At 43.0% G+C, this 17,764-nt stretch overlaps 1 protein-coding gene across 3 annotated transcripts in view; it reads right to left on the minus strand.

The window, feature by feature from the left end:
- Positions 1-7,381, minus strand: part of WDTC1 (WD and tetratricopeptide repeats 1) — a 75,679-nt gene extending 68,298 nt beyond the window's left edge. For 2 of the 3 annotated variants that reach the window (XM_081217738.1, XM_081217736.1), the window contains exon 1: positions 6,924-7,381. The gene's annotated coding sequence lies outside the window, so the exon portion shown is untranslated. The remainder of the gene's footprint in view (positions 1-6,923) is intronic. The other variant, XM_081217739.1, reaches the window with a different exon arrangement.
- Between the last annotated feature and the right edge of the window lie 10,383 nt (positions 7,382-17,764).

A 17,764-nucleotide genomic window follows, 5' to 3' on the forward strand; every position in this document is an offset into this window, starting at 1 on the left:
TGAGCAACAGAAGCCAGACATAAAGTATATACTGTATGATTCCATCTATATGAAGTTCTAAAACAGGCAAAGTATAGTTTAAAAAAATCAGAAGTGTTGCTTGGGGGTGTGGAGATTGTCAAGAAAAGGACATCTGAGAACTTTCTAGAGTGATAGAAGGCTCTCTATATATTGATGGGAGTATGATTTCATGGATATTGGAGGTATGTTCACATGGGTATATTCACTTGTTAAAATTATACAATCAAGAGTACCGTGTTTTCATGTTTCTAAATTTTACCTAAAAAATAGAATGGGTGGGTGGAAAGCAGGGGAGGTATAGGTGAAACAAGAATGGCAGGATGTTGACAGTTATTGAGATAGAATGATAAGTACATGGCGGTTTATTATACTCTTCTGTTTACTTTGTATACATTTGGAATTCTCTCTAATAAAGCCCTTTTAAAAATCTTTCTTTCCGGGAATTCCCTGGCCGTCCACTGGTTAGGACTCCGCACTTCTACTGCCAGCGGACCGGGTTCGATTCCTGGTTGGGGAACGAAGTTCCCACGAGCCTCGTGATGCGGCAAAAAAACCCCAAAAACCCCACTTTTTTTCCTATTATAGAGTCATTCAAAACATGGAAAACTGCTTCATGAAATGGAAAAACCATTAATCATTTTAGTTTAAAAATCAGGTTTGGGCTTCCCTGGTGGCACAGTGGTTGAGAGTCCGCCTGCTGATGCAGGGGACACGGGTTCGTGCCCCGGCCTGGGAAGACCCCACATGCCACGGAGCGGCTAGGCCTGTGAGCCATGGCTGCTGAGCCTGTGTGTCTGGAGCCTGTGCTCCGCAATGGGAGAGGCCACAACAGTGAGAGGCCTGCGTACCTCAAAAAAAAAAAGACTAAAAGCATCCTGAGGGCCAGCTCTTTATCTGATTCATCTATTGATCCTCCTCGGTCCCCAAGGAGTGATGTGGGCTAAGCAGGTACCAATAAATACTTGCTGAATGAATAACAGCACGACTACCTTGCATACTAACAGTATTTTACACCTATCAGAATGCTTTTGTTCATGCTTTTCATTTGAACTTCACAACAACCTTGTGAGGAAGCTAGAAAGTTATTATCATCCCCATTTAACGGAGGAGAACTGAAGCACAATGCTATGTGGTACTGAGGAAGAAGCACTAAACCGCGATTAGGGTCTTGTGCTCCAGGCCAAGATCTGCCTCTAACTGGCTGTGTGACTCTGAGTATGACATTTCATTCCCTCAGCCTATTTACCCATCGGTAAAATGAGAGGTAGACTCTGAGATGAGCTGCAAAACCCGTTCCAATGCCCTTATCCCATAATTCTAAGGACACACTGCTAGGTAGCAGTAGAGTGGAGATGGAACCCAAGTCATCTGTATTCTCTTTCCTCTGGACTTGCTGCCTACCAGTGCAGGGAGGTGCTCCCACTGAGTGACAGCTGACCCCCTTTCAACATTCTGAATTATGCAAAAGATGTATGCAAGTTTCCTTTCCCTCTATTTGCGATGGTTTTCCTACTGAAGCAATCCTATAGGGAAAAAAAAAAAGCACTTCCAATGCATAAAGGTAATTGGAACTAGTATAATAAAATAAAAACAGTTGGGCTGTGGAGTCCGACAGACCTAAAGTTCAATCCAGTTCTGCCACCTACTTTCTGTGTGACAGCATTTCTAAACCTCAGTTTCCCAATCTATAAAACAGAGATGATGGGCCTTCCCTGGTGGTCCAGTGGTAAGACTCCACGCTCCCAATGCAGGGGGCCCAGGTTTGATCCCTGGTCGGGGAACTAGATCCCACATGTATGCCTCAACTAAGAGTCTGCATGCCAGAACTAAAGATCCCGCATGCCTCAACTAAACATGCTGCAACAAAGATCTTGCGCGCCACAACTGAGACCTGGCGCGGCCCTAAATAAATAAATAAATAAATAAATAAATAAATAAATAAATAAATAAGTTAATTTAAAAAAAACAGGGATGATAAAGCCTACCTTCACAGACTGATGAGGAATGGAAGAGCCACATATGTAAAATGCCTGACACTGAGCATAGTAAATAATATTTATTGAACATTCTAAACATTTTACAAGTGTTATCTGACAGATTCCTCCTAACAGCCCTGTGAGACAGGTACTACTATTATCCTCATTTTATAGATGAAGGATCTGAGGCATGGAGAAGTTAACTTGCCCAAAGTTACAGTAATTAAATGAAGAGTCAAGCTAGATAGCTTAACTCCAGGACCCAGGCTGTTGGCCACTAAAAAAGAGTTACTACTATTATCTTTAATCAGACCACATGCAGGCAGTCTTCCCCAATAGAAACTTTGTCTCTTATCGTTTCTTAGGGTTAGGCTAAGGAATCAAAATCACCTTGACTCTGATGGTCTCAAACACAAATTTAAAGATTGCATTTCAGGGTCATGGACGAAGTTGGCACAAGGACATCATCTGAGAAAGGTGTGGACAGTAGGACAAGCCCATCGGCAAAACATCTTTGGAAAAGTTCTCTGCTACCTTTGAGGCTCCTGGCTTAAATGATTCCATATGGGACTGACTGAAGCTTTCTCTGTGGAAGGCCATCCTAAGAAATGCTTCACTTGTGGGAGGCTCTGGATGAAAACTCACCTTGATGTCTTCTCTGCCTGTATGGTTCTGTATCGCGATTTGGGTTTTGTGAAAAAATTTCCTGATGTTTTCAGAGCTTTGTTTTTCAGTGATCCCAGATAATTTATCTGCCTTCTCCTAGGGCCACAATTACCTTAAGGTAATGCAAGGGAACAGAAAGAGAAATGGAAGCATATTCTGATAATGCTAGCCCTTCTCATTGTATTCAAGAGCATCCACAGTCTTGCATTTTGCCTTTAACTTGCATCTTTCCAAATCCTGCCACAACTCAAAGTACCTTTTCACAGGGAAGCCCTTTAAGTTTCGCCCTCTAACTTTACTCCTAGCAGAAAGGTCAAGGAAAACTAAGCCAATCAATTTGGAAATGCTTCCTTTCTGATTCATTTGCAGCTGTGTTACATCCAGATATCTGACTCAAGAGGGAACCAGGTAAGCCACTGGCACCCAAACACTCAGGCCTCAACTGATGAAGCTCCCTGACCAGAAATGCCTGCCTCCCATTCTGATAAAGGCTCTCTAAAAGGTTCAGGAATAAGCACAGTTTTATGCTTTCTGAAAACAGAATCTGGGGGTTATGAACAAGGACAAAATTTTACCAAGGTCCTGATGCTAACACTGCCTCTAGAGAGCTTGTAGATAGCTATCTGGGCACGGACTGACCCTGCTCTGCCCCCTCCCCAAGAAAATGGGGTTAATACCTCCCCAGATGGCTACAGGGAGGATTAAGGGTTATTATTCTTGGCATCCAGCTCTGTCACAGCTCTAGCAGTTGTGACCTTGTTCACCCTAAAATAAGACATTAAATATAAAAATGCAAACAGTGATCCCTGAATCTGATTCTACAATAGGGTGAGAATTTTCTTTCCACACGGCTTCTGACACTGCCTCCAATACTCCAACCTGTTGACTGAATACTCCTCTTATTCAGGCCTCAAGTTTTTAAGGTATTAGTTACTAATGCTACAAAGCCCTTTGTGGAGTCAGCAGCTGTTACTAATAGCACCAAGAATGAACCCCAGAACTCTCAGGGTTTCAGTCAGGCCTGAATTCAACCTGAAGAAACCAAAGTGGCAGCCCTTTACCCCCAAACTCAGGCTCTCGGGGGCAAAAGATGAGATCTAGTGAAAAGCATGTATTACATCATTTAGTCCTTATATACCCACTGTAAGGTGGGTGCTCATTTCACATATGAAGAAAGTATAGCTCAGAGAGAACACGTGCCTTACTCTAGGTTACACAACTAAGAAGGTGCAGACATAGGTTCAAATATCAGCCCTACTACTACTAGCTGTGTAACCTCCAGCATATTTTTCAACTTTCTGGACCCTCAGTTTCCTCATTTTTAAAGTGGGAATAGTGATAATACTTACCTCAGGGGACTTCTGAAGATTAAATGAAATACTGTAGGAAAAGTGTTCAGCAAGTGCCAGGCACAAACTAAGTATTCAATACATATTAGTTTTTTACAGATCAAAATGACAGGAATTTGATATAATTTTTATATAATAACAGAGTTTAAAACACTAAAAAAAAACTCAGTCCAATTTAACTACTTAAGTATGAACTCCTCTACCATATCCTTGATAAGAAGTGGCAAAGCCTCTGCTTGAATACCTCCAATGATGGGTAACTCACTCCCCCACAAGGCAGCCCATTCTGTTTTTAGAAAGCCAAATTCTCTCCTGTCAAGCCAACATCTACCCTCTTGGAATTTCCATCCTTTGATCCTAGTGCTGCCTTGCAGAATCACACAAGAGAAAGTCCAGTTCCTTTTCCAAAGACAGTTCTTCAAGTATGTGTTCCCCCAGGCTCTTAGCTTTGGTCCTTTCAGCTCTTGCTCAAGTGTCACAGTCCCTGAGGAGACAGACCTGGGTCTGAATTCTGATCCTTTCACTTACTAGCTGTGTGACCTTAAGCAAGTTATTCTACCTCTCTGAACCTGTGTCTTCATATGCATAATAGGAAAAACTTTCACTTCACATGGTAGTCATGAAGGTTAAATTAGATAAAGTAAGAACACTACCTAGCACAGAGCGTGACATATACCAGGCCCTCAATAAATGTCAGTCACTTTTTAGGATGTATTCCAATTAGTAAATATCCCTCAAAGTAAATTAGCCAGAATTAAACGTAACACCAAGGGACTGGTTTCTGACGGCAACTGTCAGGGCTTGGGTTTTTGAAGAGCTTATTAGACAGCTGAGAAGAAAGCACAGCCTAAGAATTATATGGGTTTGGCAGCCCAAAGATGCAGTGGAGAATCTGGAAAGGTGAGGATAAAAGAAGAAAGGAAACAGAATGGATCATTAAGCCAGTGGCCCAAAAGAAAAGGTTAAGTATCACCACATTACACATTGTCTATGACTCCCTCTCTGAGACCCAGGACTGCACACATGGGCTATACTCCTTAATTCAAAAAGGAGAGAAGAAAAATAAAAATAATTGAAGAATAATTAAAGTCACACTTTTGGGTCTTCCCAGCAGTTGGCCCCTCAAGAGCCACAGATTTTAGCAGGGGGCTTCTTCAGTTGAATCCTTCCAGATTCTGAAGCCCACATGCGTGAAAATACCCTCCATAGGATGTCCCATGAGTTCTTACCAGCTAGAAAAACTGTCAGCTGTTTGACAACTTTAAAACTCAAAACTGGCAAATCGTCAATGTTAACACCATCACCACAATCACTACACATATTGTCTTTCCTTCAGTGACACCAAGGGAAGGAGTCCCAGGCAGAAATATGAATTGTTGTTCAGTTATTCTTCAGAGTTGACCCAAAGCACTGCTTCTACAAAGTGGGATGTGACGTGAACATAAGTGTCCCCAAATAGGTTAAGAGGGAAGGATAGCTGGACTCAAGAATTAAGCAGCATGATCACAAACTATGGCAGAAAAGGTTGTTTCCCACCTGCCGATGAAATACAACAAACTGCAATGAAAAAAATCCATTGTTAGTCTTAGACTCGGCCCAAAGGAGCCCTACTAATTACTCCTTGGCCTGTGATAGAAGATCTGGTTATCACTATGTTCAATAGCCAAGATTCAATTCAATCCCTTTAAAAATATAATTACAAAGAAGCAACAGCCAGAATTCAAACCAAAAATAGCCTTTAGTAGTTCCTTCAACTTAGTGAACAGAGACTGGCCACTCAAGGAGGACTGCAGTGTACAGAAAAGCTTAGTGAGGCCACTGGGCATACCTGTGCCCTAGGTGGGGATTTCATAATGCCTTTGAGTCAGGACGTGACCTCAGAATAATAATCTTCTTCTCAAAACTGTTTCAGTCTTTATTAAAAGGGAAGACTTAACTGCCACTTTGCCCTGATCACCTACCCTATCTTTGGGAAGAATGGGGAAGCTACATCCACACTACCAGGCTTTTAAACTCACTAGCTTGAGAGGAAAACTTTTTAAAGTTGCTTTACCACTACCTCAGGAAGTTAAAGAAAGTCATGGAAGGAAAGGCCTTTGGAGGAAATAGTCAAATTAGGTTGTTAGACATTAGTCATAAATCCCGATGCCTCTTTTCTAGAGACCCTAGTAGTACACCTGCAGAAGAGAGAGCCAGAGGGCACTATGCGAATTCAACCTGGCTGGCAAGGGGGCGTCTCACTGCAGCTTTCAGCAACGAGAATTGGATCCTGCTGGGTCGCAGTCTCTCTCCTACTCCACACTTCCCATTTGCCCTTTGAAGTGGGTACTGAATAGCCAGTTCCCAAGTAAAGGCCCTTTGTACGGGCGCTACAGTCGCCTGGTGGAAACACCTCGGCAGAGTTCAGTTTGGTGCCAGGATGGGCCACTGAAGGCATCTGCGGCTGCCAGAAGCCTGGACTGGACACGGGGACGGACACACACACACACACACACAGATGGAAACTAAGAGAGAGCAGGTCAGGTCAACGTTGCCCTCCCGACACTTCCACCTGCCCCCTTCTTCCTGAGACCCGCGCCAGATCAGATGTCAAACAAAAACTCTGCAAAGAAGTCCCGTGATGGGACGACTTCCACCTCTCCCTCGGAAGAGCCTCCCCGAACTCCCAGAGCCTCCCCACCACGTCCCTACCAGCCCTCCGTCCCCACCCCGCCCCCGGCCCACTCTGCCCTCCGACACGGCGAGGCCTGCCCCTTCTCGGGACACCCTGGAGCCCTCAGGCGGACGGGTTCAGGCCCCCAGGCCGGCAGGGCTGGGGCCGGCCCAGAGCTGGCGGCCCGTGTGCCGAGGCTGCCGGAGCCGGTCCTCGCCTCGGCGCCCGCGGAGAGCAGGGGGCGGTGGCTACCCGTACCTGTCAGGCCTCTTCCCAGGACCGGTGGCGGCGCAACTTCAGGAGCCCATGTCTGTCCGGGGGGCCCGGCCCCTCTCCCCGGACGCGGGGCGCGGATCCCGGGGAGGGGGCTGGGGGGCCCGGGCAGCTCTAGCCCCTTCCCATGCTCCCCGCCTGGCGCCTGGCCGGGGCCGGACAGCGCCTCCGCCCGCCCCTGCGCACCGCCTCACACCCGCGCTCACACACACTCACACTCCCTCGCGCGCTCTCACACACGCACTCCCCTCCCTCCTCCTCCTCTGTTTATCTCCTCCAGCTGTCTGGGGACCCAGGAGAAGCCCAGCACCGCGCCTGCGCCACGCAGTCTCCGCCCCCGCCCCGCGCCTCACAGCCAGCGGCTACGCTACAGAGACAGCGCCCGGCCGTTTCCAGAATGGCGATCAGGGGCCCCTCCACCCCCTGCTCCTGGTCAACGTCTGCTGCCGGCGGCGCCCACTAACCTGCTAGTTGGGGAGCCCCGCACGGCCGCGGCCAATCCGCTTAGCAGCTCGCCAGACCGGCAGCCAGTGGGCGGGCGGAAAAGCCGGGCTAAGCCTGGAGCAACCTGGGAGTCGTAGTTTTTCTCCGTCGAAGAGCTCCCGCAGCGCGGGCTCACCCCGCCCAGTTGCCATTAGTTACCCGGACGCACCTTCCACCCTATATGCGCGCAAAATGCTCCCTCCTGTCGCTTCTGGGACACTCCCCTCACCCATTGCCCCCAGAGCCCGACACAGTCTCCTAAGAGCCTCCTCAAGACTCCCTCAGAGCCCCTTAATTGCGGGACTCTTCAGGCTGGGGCCCCAGGGTCACCCCAGAGCCAAGTCTCACCTTACTTCTTCCTGCTCTGGGGGGCTGCTGAAGTGGTACATTCCTCACTCTTGGCTCCCCGGCCTGAAGGAAGAGTATGAAAGGTAATCAGTCTACACCGGGTGGCCTGGAGGGGAGCCAGCCACACACACACTCTGGGAACACTCAGTTTGTTGGGAGAAAGTTCCATCTGAGACTGCTGGTCCCACCTCTGAAAAAGAGAGGCGGTTCCAGCCTTGTGGAGTCCCAAGTCTGATGCAGGAGACACTTCCTCTCTAAGGAAGTTCCCAAGGTCACAAGGGAGTCATCATGCCTAACTTCTGTAGGTAGAAACCAGGCCCCACCCATGAGGAGCCTCGAGTCAGAAAAGGAAGACATGGTCATCTTCTGAGAATGGAAACTTGTCGCTCACCCACAGGGTGTCATCTGTCAGATAATATCCATAATTTGCTTTTGTTGAGCGTGTACTTACAATGTCAGCACTGTACTGAATACAGTTCCTTAGATAGTTACTCTAATATTACTATGTCTGTTTTTTTTTTTTTTTTTTTTTGCGGTACGTGGGCCTCTCACTGTTGTGGCCTCTCCCGTTGCGGAGCACAGGCTCCGGACGCGCACGCCCAGCGGCCATGGCTCACGGGGCCAGCCGCTCCGTGGCATGTGGGATCCTCCCAGACCGGGGCATGAACCTGCGTCGCCTGCATCGGCAGGCGGACTCTCAACCACTGAGCCACCAGGGAAGCCCCTACTATGTCTGTTTTTGCTGTAGAGGAAGCTGAGGCATAAAAGAGTTAAAAAGCAACTTGCCCAGGGTCACATAGCTGATAAGGAACCAATTTGAGATTCAAACCCACATCTGCCTGACTCTAGAGTCTGAGCTTTTGAACATTACCTGTCCCTCCAGTGAGAACCAGGCAGCACCTACCCTCAGGAAGAACTGTATACACATACTTAGCATTTATAGTGTTTGTCCAATGTTTATCACTCCATGAGTTGCTTGTTTTTTCCTGCTTCTGCTTATATCAAGAGTTGAATTAGTGGGACTTCCCTGGTGGCACAGTGGTTAAGAATCTGTCTGCCAGTGCAGGGGACAGGGGTTCAATCCCTGGTCAGGGAAGACCCTACATGCCATGGAGCAACTAAGCTCGTGTGCCACAACTACTGAAGCTCGTGCGCCCAGAGCCTGTGCTCCACAACAAGATAAGCCACTGCAATGAGAAGCCTGTGCACCGCAACAAAGAGTGACCCCCACAGGCAGCAACAAAGACCCAATGCAGCCAAAAATAAATACGTAAATTTATAAAGAAAACAAAAAACAATCCTATTTTTTAAAAAAAGAGAGTTGAATTAGTGTGTAAGCTCCCTAAGTGTGATTTCTCCCCATTTGGAGGAGTTAGGGCCTACACTTGTAAATTCAGCTTTGTGAAATGCCTTTCTCCTAAAAATGTTATGGTTTATTTCTCCTGATCTCTCTCCTACAGATACATGTTCCATCGAATTTTTAAAAAACTATAAACTTTGGGACTGGAAGAAAGCTTTGAGATCATCTTTCTGTGGCTCCCCAGGTTCAGGCTGAAACATTGGGTCAATTCAACTGAATAATTGCTAACATTTATTGAACATTTACCATGGGAGATAAGTGCTTATCAGTGAATTAAGCAATACTCTCACAAATCACATAGCTAGTACAGTTGGGATTAAAACCCAGATTATTTGAATCCAGAATCCCCATTTTAAACCCTTGTTCTATGCTGGCAATGTCATAGATGATCTTAGAAATACCAACAGGGAAGTGTGGTTGATGTTTCTGTGACTCTTAGCACAGTCTTTGGCACACAGCAGACACTCGGTAAATATTTGTTGTCAGAAAGAAATTTTGTTGGTAGAGAGTGGATGACAGCAAGAAGAATATTAATAATAGCTACATCTATTAGTTATTATTTTCTACAAGGAGCCCACTTGTTCTCTCATGTACTCTTTTTCTTTTCTACATCTATGAATATATATGTATATATGACATGTTTATATATTGCATATGTATACATGCATATACATATATCTATGTACACATATGTATATGCATACATATATGTGAATATATATGCATATATATGCATTTATCTATGTACACACACATATATACATTCAAACACACAATAACTTATTTGATTCTCACTGCTACCTTATGAGATAAGTATTATTCTTACTCTCATTTTACATAGAAGAAACATAGAAGAAACAGAGAATCACAAGGGGTTTAATTCAGAATGAGACTCCCTTCCAGCCATAGGTGTTTTCAGATCAGTTCAAGAGAGAACTTTCTAACCATTAGAGCTGAGTTACTTGGGAAGTTTTGAGCTCTCTGTCTTCAGTAGTGTTCAGGTATAGGATGTATAATCATCTGTCCAGGACACTCTAGAAGAAATTATTGTATTATATAGATATTTAATTAAGTGACCAATTCTAATATTCTCTGATTTGGGTTTTGGAAGTAGACAAAGATTATTCAAATAAATCTTGTGGCAGTGAATGCAGCTTTTTTTTTCCCTCTCCTAAAAGCATCAGATGATGCTCCAGCTGATCAGCTCTACAGAGGTACTCACTGACACCACTATTTTCACCTCCTGATTGGACTCCTGGTCAAAAGGGGGTATATTCAAGCTGAAATTGAAGATGCTCATATTTTACAACCCAGCAACTTAACTTCTGATATTTTAGAGGAACTGTTGCCCATGTGCACAAGAAAACATGGGCAAGGGTATGTCTTCCAACTCTTGTCACAATAGCAAAAAGAGTCAGAACAACCCAACTGTCCTCTGTAGGGGAATGGATGGGTGAATTGTGGTTTGTTTGTACCATGAAGTACTACACAACCAATTCAGTAATTTACATGCTGTCAAGATAGATAAATCTTAAAAACATAATAAGAAGTGGAAAAAAGGAAGTTGAAAAATGATCTATTCAGTATGATATTGATGTAAAACAACACAAAAATACCACATATTATAGATGCTTTTATATGAAATAAAAGTACAAAAACTTAAATGGGAAAAACACATAGCAATTTGGGAAAGTGGTTACCTCTGAGAAAAAGGAAGAAAAAAGAGATGAGCGATGGGGTTTTTTTTTTTTTTTTTTTTTTTTTTGCGGTATGCGGGCCTCTCACTGTTGTGGCCTCTCCCGTTGCGGAGCACAGGCTCCGGACGCGCAGGCTCAGCGGCCATGGCTCACGGGCCCAGCTGCTCCGCGGCATGTGGGATCTTCCCGGACCGGGGCACGAACCCATGTCCCCTGCATCGGCAGGCAGACTCTCAACCACTGCGCCACCAGGGAAGCCCGAGCGATGGGGTTTTAGCTATAGTGGTAACATAGTTCTTTAAAAAGAGATCAATAGTAAACACAGCAAAATATTAAACATCACTTTTATCTTCGTGGTTATATTATTATCATACTTTTTGGAATGTTTGAAGTAGTTTGTAATTAAATATTTTTTTAAAATGTATTCCCTCATTGTATTTTCTTTAGGACTTGTGGTCACAAAGCCTTTGGGAGTAGACTCTAGTTCACTGTGAGAAAAGTTGAGACCAACTGATTTCAGTTAGTCCCTTCATTTTACCAAAGAGAAAACTGGTTTAGAACAGTCTGGTGACTTGCCTAAAGTCACAAAACCTCAAGGGCCCAAACTGTCCACTCCTGTCCAACTGGTTCATCAAGAGTATCCCAACTCTTAGGAATCCTCCTGCCAATGCAGGGGACACGGGTTTGAGCCCTGGTCCGGGAAGATCCCACATGCCAAGGAGCAACTAAGCCCGTGAGCCACAACTACCAAGCCCGTGTGCCACAACTACTGAAGCCAGCGTGCCTAGAGCCCGTGCTCTGCAACAAGAGAAGCCACCGCAATGAGAAGCCCATGGATCGCAACGAAGAGTAACCTGTTTGCCGCAACTTGAGAAAGCCCACACGCAGCAATGAAGACCCAACGTAGCCAAAAAAAAAAAAAACCAAGACTATCCCAAGTCGTCTTGAGCACACTGCACCTGTGTTCAAACTATTCCTTCAGCTTGGAATCATTCTCCTCCCATTTATCTTATTGATCTTCTGTTCCTTCTTTAAAACCCTGCTTAGCTAGACTAAGAAAGAATTAGCCAATCTCATGCCCCAAATTTGGGTCTGAATCTTAGAGTCAAGAGGGCCCTAATCTGCTTCCCTGCTCAGCATCCTCAGCTTTCTGATCAGCCCTTCCCAGGAGAGCAATTCTCCCTCTCACAGGGCAACACATTTCCTTGTTTGCATTATTCTGATCATTAGAAAGTTCTTCTTTGTAATAAAGTTCTTACTTCCATTTACTTGTCTCAATTCTGTTCTCTGTGGCAACATAGATTTTGTGTATTAAATGAGGTGATACTTGTGTACATTGTAAAGGCTTGGGTCAATTTGGTAAGAGCAGGAGTGACCGTCAAAATGATCTCTTTTGCTCTTAAAAAAGCTTTAGATAATGAATACAGCTCTCATGTCCCCACTTTCCTAAATGAGATATCTCCATTTCTTTCTAATCCAGCCAAAAAAGGGACAGAGATTGCTACTAAAGGGGACATTCAAGAGACTAGGTCAAAGAATCCTATGACATTTCCAAAAGAAGCATCCAAAAGAAATGTACAGGCAATGATGGCCCCACAAGAATAGTTAGCAGATTGACTGAGACTGTTTTAGCAGCCAATAATAAATAACTTGACCAGCAGTGGCTTTAACACATGAAGTTGAGTTTTCTCACATAACAAGAAGTCCTGAGGTAGGTGACTACTGTAATTAGTTCAGCTGTTCAACATAATTTGTTTCTATTTTTTCTGCTCCAGCATCCTCTGTTTTAGTTTTTCAATGTAGTAACAAAATGGCTGCTGCAGCACCAAGCATCATATCTATGTTCAAGGCAAGAGGAATAGAGGAAAAGGAAACAGCACTGTCTTTTATTTAAAAAGCAAAAGCTTTTTAGAAGCCCCCAAAAGATTTCTGCTTATATCTCACTTGCCAGAACTATGTCTTATGACTACCTACAAGGTAGGTTTGGAAAATTCCAGAAGACAATTATTTAGCCTGTCCAGCCTCTGTATTGCAAGAAGAGGCAAAGGAAAAGAGGTTAATGAATGGATTTTGGGCTAGTCAGCCAGGAGAATCTGCTGTAGAAACTTTCAAGGTGATAGTTTTGGGCAGAACTCAGAGTCCAGGGGTCAAGCCCAGTTCTATACAGTTAGACTCTCAGTGGTGCCAGGGTGCCTGGTATCAGTCAAAATTAGGGTGATGACTTTTGCTAATCAAACTCACAAAAGACAGGTCAAAAAGAATTCCAGTGTTTTAATGTATAACGAGGAGTAGTTGTTAACCTTGTAGACAGTAGAGGTTTTTTTCCCCAGGGAGCAGGTTAGTGCACCCAGGCACTGGAAAGCCAAGGCTCTGTGACCTGTTGGATGAACAGGTTACTTAGGCTCTTTATGCCTCTGTAAATAGAGTATATGAAATGTCACCATCTACTTGACAAGAGTTTCAAGTTGAACTTAACAGTATACATGTGGAACACATTGAAATTATGAAATTCAAATTTTAAACACCAAAAGTGGTGATCATTTTGTAATGTATGAAAATATTTAATTACTAAATTGTACACCTAAAACTAATATAATATTATAAGTCAATTATACTTCGACTAAAAAAAATAAAATGTAAACATAAAAAGTAAAAAAAAAATTTAAACACCAATGAATCAGAGGATTGATGCTACCAAACTTCAAGATTTATTATAGGGCTCCCCTGGTGGCGCAGTGGTTGAGAGTCCACCTGCCGATGCAGGGGACACAGGTTCGTGCCCCGGTCTGGGAAGATCCCACATGCTGCGGAGCGGCTGGGCCCGTGAGCCATGGCCGCTGAGCCTGCGCATCCGGAGTCTGTGCTCCACAACAGGAGAGGCCACAACAGTGAGAGGCCCGCGTACCACAAAAAAAAAAAAAAAAAAAGATTTATTATAAAGCTACAATAATCAAAACAGTGTGGTATTAATGAAAGAAGAGACAAATAGATCAATGGAAGAGAATAGAGAACTCAGAAATAGACCTGCACAAATATAGTCAACTGATCCTTGACAAAGGAGTAAAGACTATTCAATGGAGAAAAGGTAATCTTTTCAATATATCTTGCTGGAATAGCTGGACATCCACATACAAAAAAAGAAAAAAAAATCTAGACACTGCCCTTACATCTTTCATAAATATTAACTTATAATGGATCATAGGCCTAAATATAAAACATGAAACTATAAAACTTCTAGAAGATAACAAAGGAGAAAATTTAGGTGACCCTGAATTGGGTGATGAGTTTTCACATCCATGAAAGAAAAAATTGGTAACCTAGACTTCATTGAAACCATCTGGTGGGAATTCCCTGGCAGTCCAGTGTTTAAGATTTCACCTTCCAATGCAGGGGGTGCAGGTTAGATCCCTGGTTGGGGAGCTAAGATCCCACGTGCCTTGGGGCCAAAAACCCAAAACATAAAACTGAAGCAATATTGTAACAAATTCAATAAAGACTTTAAAAATGGTCTACATCAAAAAAAAAAACTTAAAAAAATAAAATAAAACCATCTGGGGACTTCCCTGGCAGTCCAGTGGTTAAGACTCCATGCTCCCACTGCAGGGGGCACTGGTTCGAACCGTGGTAGGGGAACTAAGATCCCACATGCTGCATGGTGTGGCCAAAAAATTAAAAAACAACAACAAAATCTTCTCTACAAAGACACTTAAGAGGATAAAAAGATAAGCCACAGACTGGGGAAAAAATATTTGCAAAACACGTATCAGGTAATGGACTTGTATTCAAAATATACAATGATCTCTTAAAACTCAACAATAAGAAAACAAACAACCCAATTTAAAAATGGACAAAGACCTGGACATCTTGCCAAGGAAGGTATACAGGTATCAAAGAAGTATATGAAAAGATGCTCAAGTAATAATTAGATGTTATTAGATAAATGTAACTTAAAACAACAAGATACCACTACATACCTATTAGAATGGCTAAAATCCAAAAAACTAACAGTACCAAATGCTGGTAAGGATATGGATGGAGCAACAGTAACTCTCATTCATTGTTGATGGGAATGTAAAATGGCACAGCCACTTTGGAAGACAGTCTGGTGGTTTCTTACAAAGCTAAACTGTCTTACCATATGATCCTGTGACTGCACTCCTAGGTATTCACCTAAAAGAGTTGAAAACTTATGTCCACACAAAAACCTGCACACAGATATTTACAGCAATTTAATTCATAATTGCCAAGAACTGGAAGTAACCAAGATGTCCTTCAAAAGGTGAGTAAAGGAACTTCCCTGGTGGCACAGTGGTTAAGAATCTGCCTGCCAATGCAGGGGACAGGGGTTCAAGCCTTTGTCCGGGAAGATCCCACATGCCGCGGAGCACCTAAGCCCATGTGCCACAACTACCGAGCCTGTGCTCTAGAGCCCGTGAGCCACAACTACTGAAGCCTGTGCACCTAGAGACTGTGCTCCACAACAAGAGAAGCCACCACAATGAGAAGCCTGTGCACCACAACGAAGACCCAACGCAGCCCAAAATAAATAAATTTATTAAAAAAATAAGTAAATAAATACAACAGGTGAGTGGATAAACAAGCTGTGGTAAATCCGTACAATGGAATATTAATCAGTGATAAAAGAAAGGAACTATCAAGCCACAAAAATACATGAAGGAAACTTAAATGCATATTACTTAGTGAAAAGAGCCAGGCTACATATTATATGATTCCAACTATATGATATGCTAGAAGAAGCAAAACTACAGCAACAATAAAAAGATCAGTTGTTAGCAGGAATTTGAGGAGGAAGGAGGAAGGGAGGGGTGAAATAGGGTTTGTAGAGCAGTGAAACCATTCTATATGATACTGTAAAGGTGGATATATGACATTATGTATTTTTTTTAATGTAATTTATTTATTTTTGGCTACATTGGGTCTTTGTTGCTGCACGTGGGCTTTCTCTAGTTGTGGCGAGTGGGGACTACTCTGTTGCAGTGCGTGGTCTTCTCATTGTGGTGGCTTCTCTTGTTGTGGAGCACAGTCTCTAGGCCCACAGGCTTCAGTAGCTGTGGCTCGCGGGCTCTAGAGCGCAGGCTCAGTAGTTGTGGCGAGCGGGCTTAGTTCCTCCGTGGCATGTGGGATCTTCCAGGACCAGGACTCGAACCCTTGTCCCCTTCATTGGCAGGCGGATTCTTAGCCACTGCGCTACCAGGGAAGTCTAACATTATGTATTTATCAAAACCCCTATTGCTATACAACACAAAGAATGAATCTTATGTAAACTATGGGCTTTAGTTAATGTATCAATATTGGTTCATTTGTAACAAATGTACTACACTAATGCAAGATATTAATAATAGGCAAATGGGGGGGTGTTAAGTGGGTTTATGGGCCTCTCTGTACTATCTGCTCTATTTTCTATAAACCTAAAACTGCTCTAAAAAATAAAAAGTCCATTTATTAAAAAATAACAATGAGATACCTTTGGGCAAAAGTTTGTGTTTTTTTCAAATTGCACTTTGATGCTGACAAAGGTGGGGAAGCATGGGCAAACTCACATACTACTAAAATTAAATGGCAAACTACAAAGAGGGAGAAGATATATGCAACATATATAAATGAAAAGGGCTTGATTCAGATATATAAAAAAATTATTATAAACTATTAAGAAAGGACAGATGACCTTTAAAATAATGGGTAAGGTAAAAATAGACAAGATGTGGGATTTCCTTGGAGGTCCAGTGGTTAGGACTCTGCGCTTCCACAGCAGGGGCCACATGCCATGTGGCACAGTCAAAAAAAAAAGACAAGATGGTTGAAGAGATGCATACTGGAGGAGAAAACTCATATGACCATTAAACATGAAAAATTGCTGAACCTCAGTCATCAGGGAAATGAAAATAAAAACTTCATGAGATCTCACTACTTACCCACAAAAATGGTTAAAACTTAAAATATTGACATTACCAAGGTTTTTTACTTCTTAAATATTTTATTTTATTTTATTTATTTATTTATTTTTTGCCGCACCACACTGCTTGTGGGATCTTAGTTCCCGGACCAGGGATCAAACCCATGCCCCCTGCAGTGGAAGGGCAGAGTCCTAACCACTGGACTGCCAGGGAATTCCCAACATTACCAAGTTTTGGTGAGGGTGTGAATCAACTGGAAAGTTTATTCATTATTGGTAGGAATGTAAAATGGTACAACCACTTTGGAAATCGATTAGACAGTATCGAGTAAAGCTGAACATACATGCATATCCTCTACTCTAGGTGGATTGTGAACATATGTGCATAAATTATGCTCAAGAATATTCATAACAGCCAACAAAATCAAAACAATGGAAAAATGGAAACAACCCAAACAGTCATCAATAGTAAAATGTATGTATTCATACAGTGGAATACTATATAGCAAGGAGAAGGAGCAAACTACTGCCATAGCGACAACCTAGATGAACGTCAGGAACATAACACTGTAAAAAGAAACCTGGCATGCGGTAAGATTCTATCTAAACTTTATTCAGATTAACATATCTAGATCTAGTTCATTTAACAGCTCTATAGTATGTCACTGAGTAACCATTCCTATATTGATAAACATTTAGGGTATTTCCAATGTCTTTTGCTGTTTTTTTTAATTTTTTTAAATTCTTTTAAAAAATTTTTATGTTATATTGGACAATAGTTGATTTACAATGTTGTGTTACTTTCAGGTGTACAGCAAAGTGATTCAGTTATACATATGCATGTACCTATTCTTTTTCAAATTCTTTTCCCATTTAGGTTTTTACAAAATACTGAGCAGAGTTCCATGTGCTAACAGTAGGTCCTTGTTGGTTATCAATTTTAAATATAGTAGTGTGTATATGTCAGTCCCAAACTCCCAGTTTGTCCCTCCCTCCCACCTTTCCTCTTTGGTAACCATAAGTT

Source organism: Mesoplodon bidens (genome assembly GCF_964165515.1).
Source record: "Mesoplodon bidens genome assembly, chromosome: 2".
Lineage (NCBI taxonomy): Eukaryota > Metazoa > Chordata > Mammalia > Artiodactyla > Ziphiidae > Mesoplodon > Mesoplodon bidens.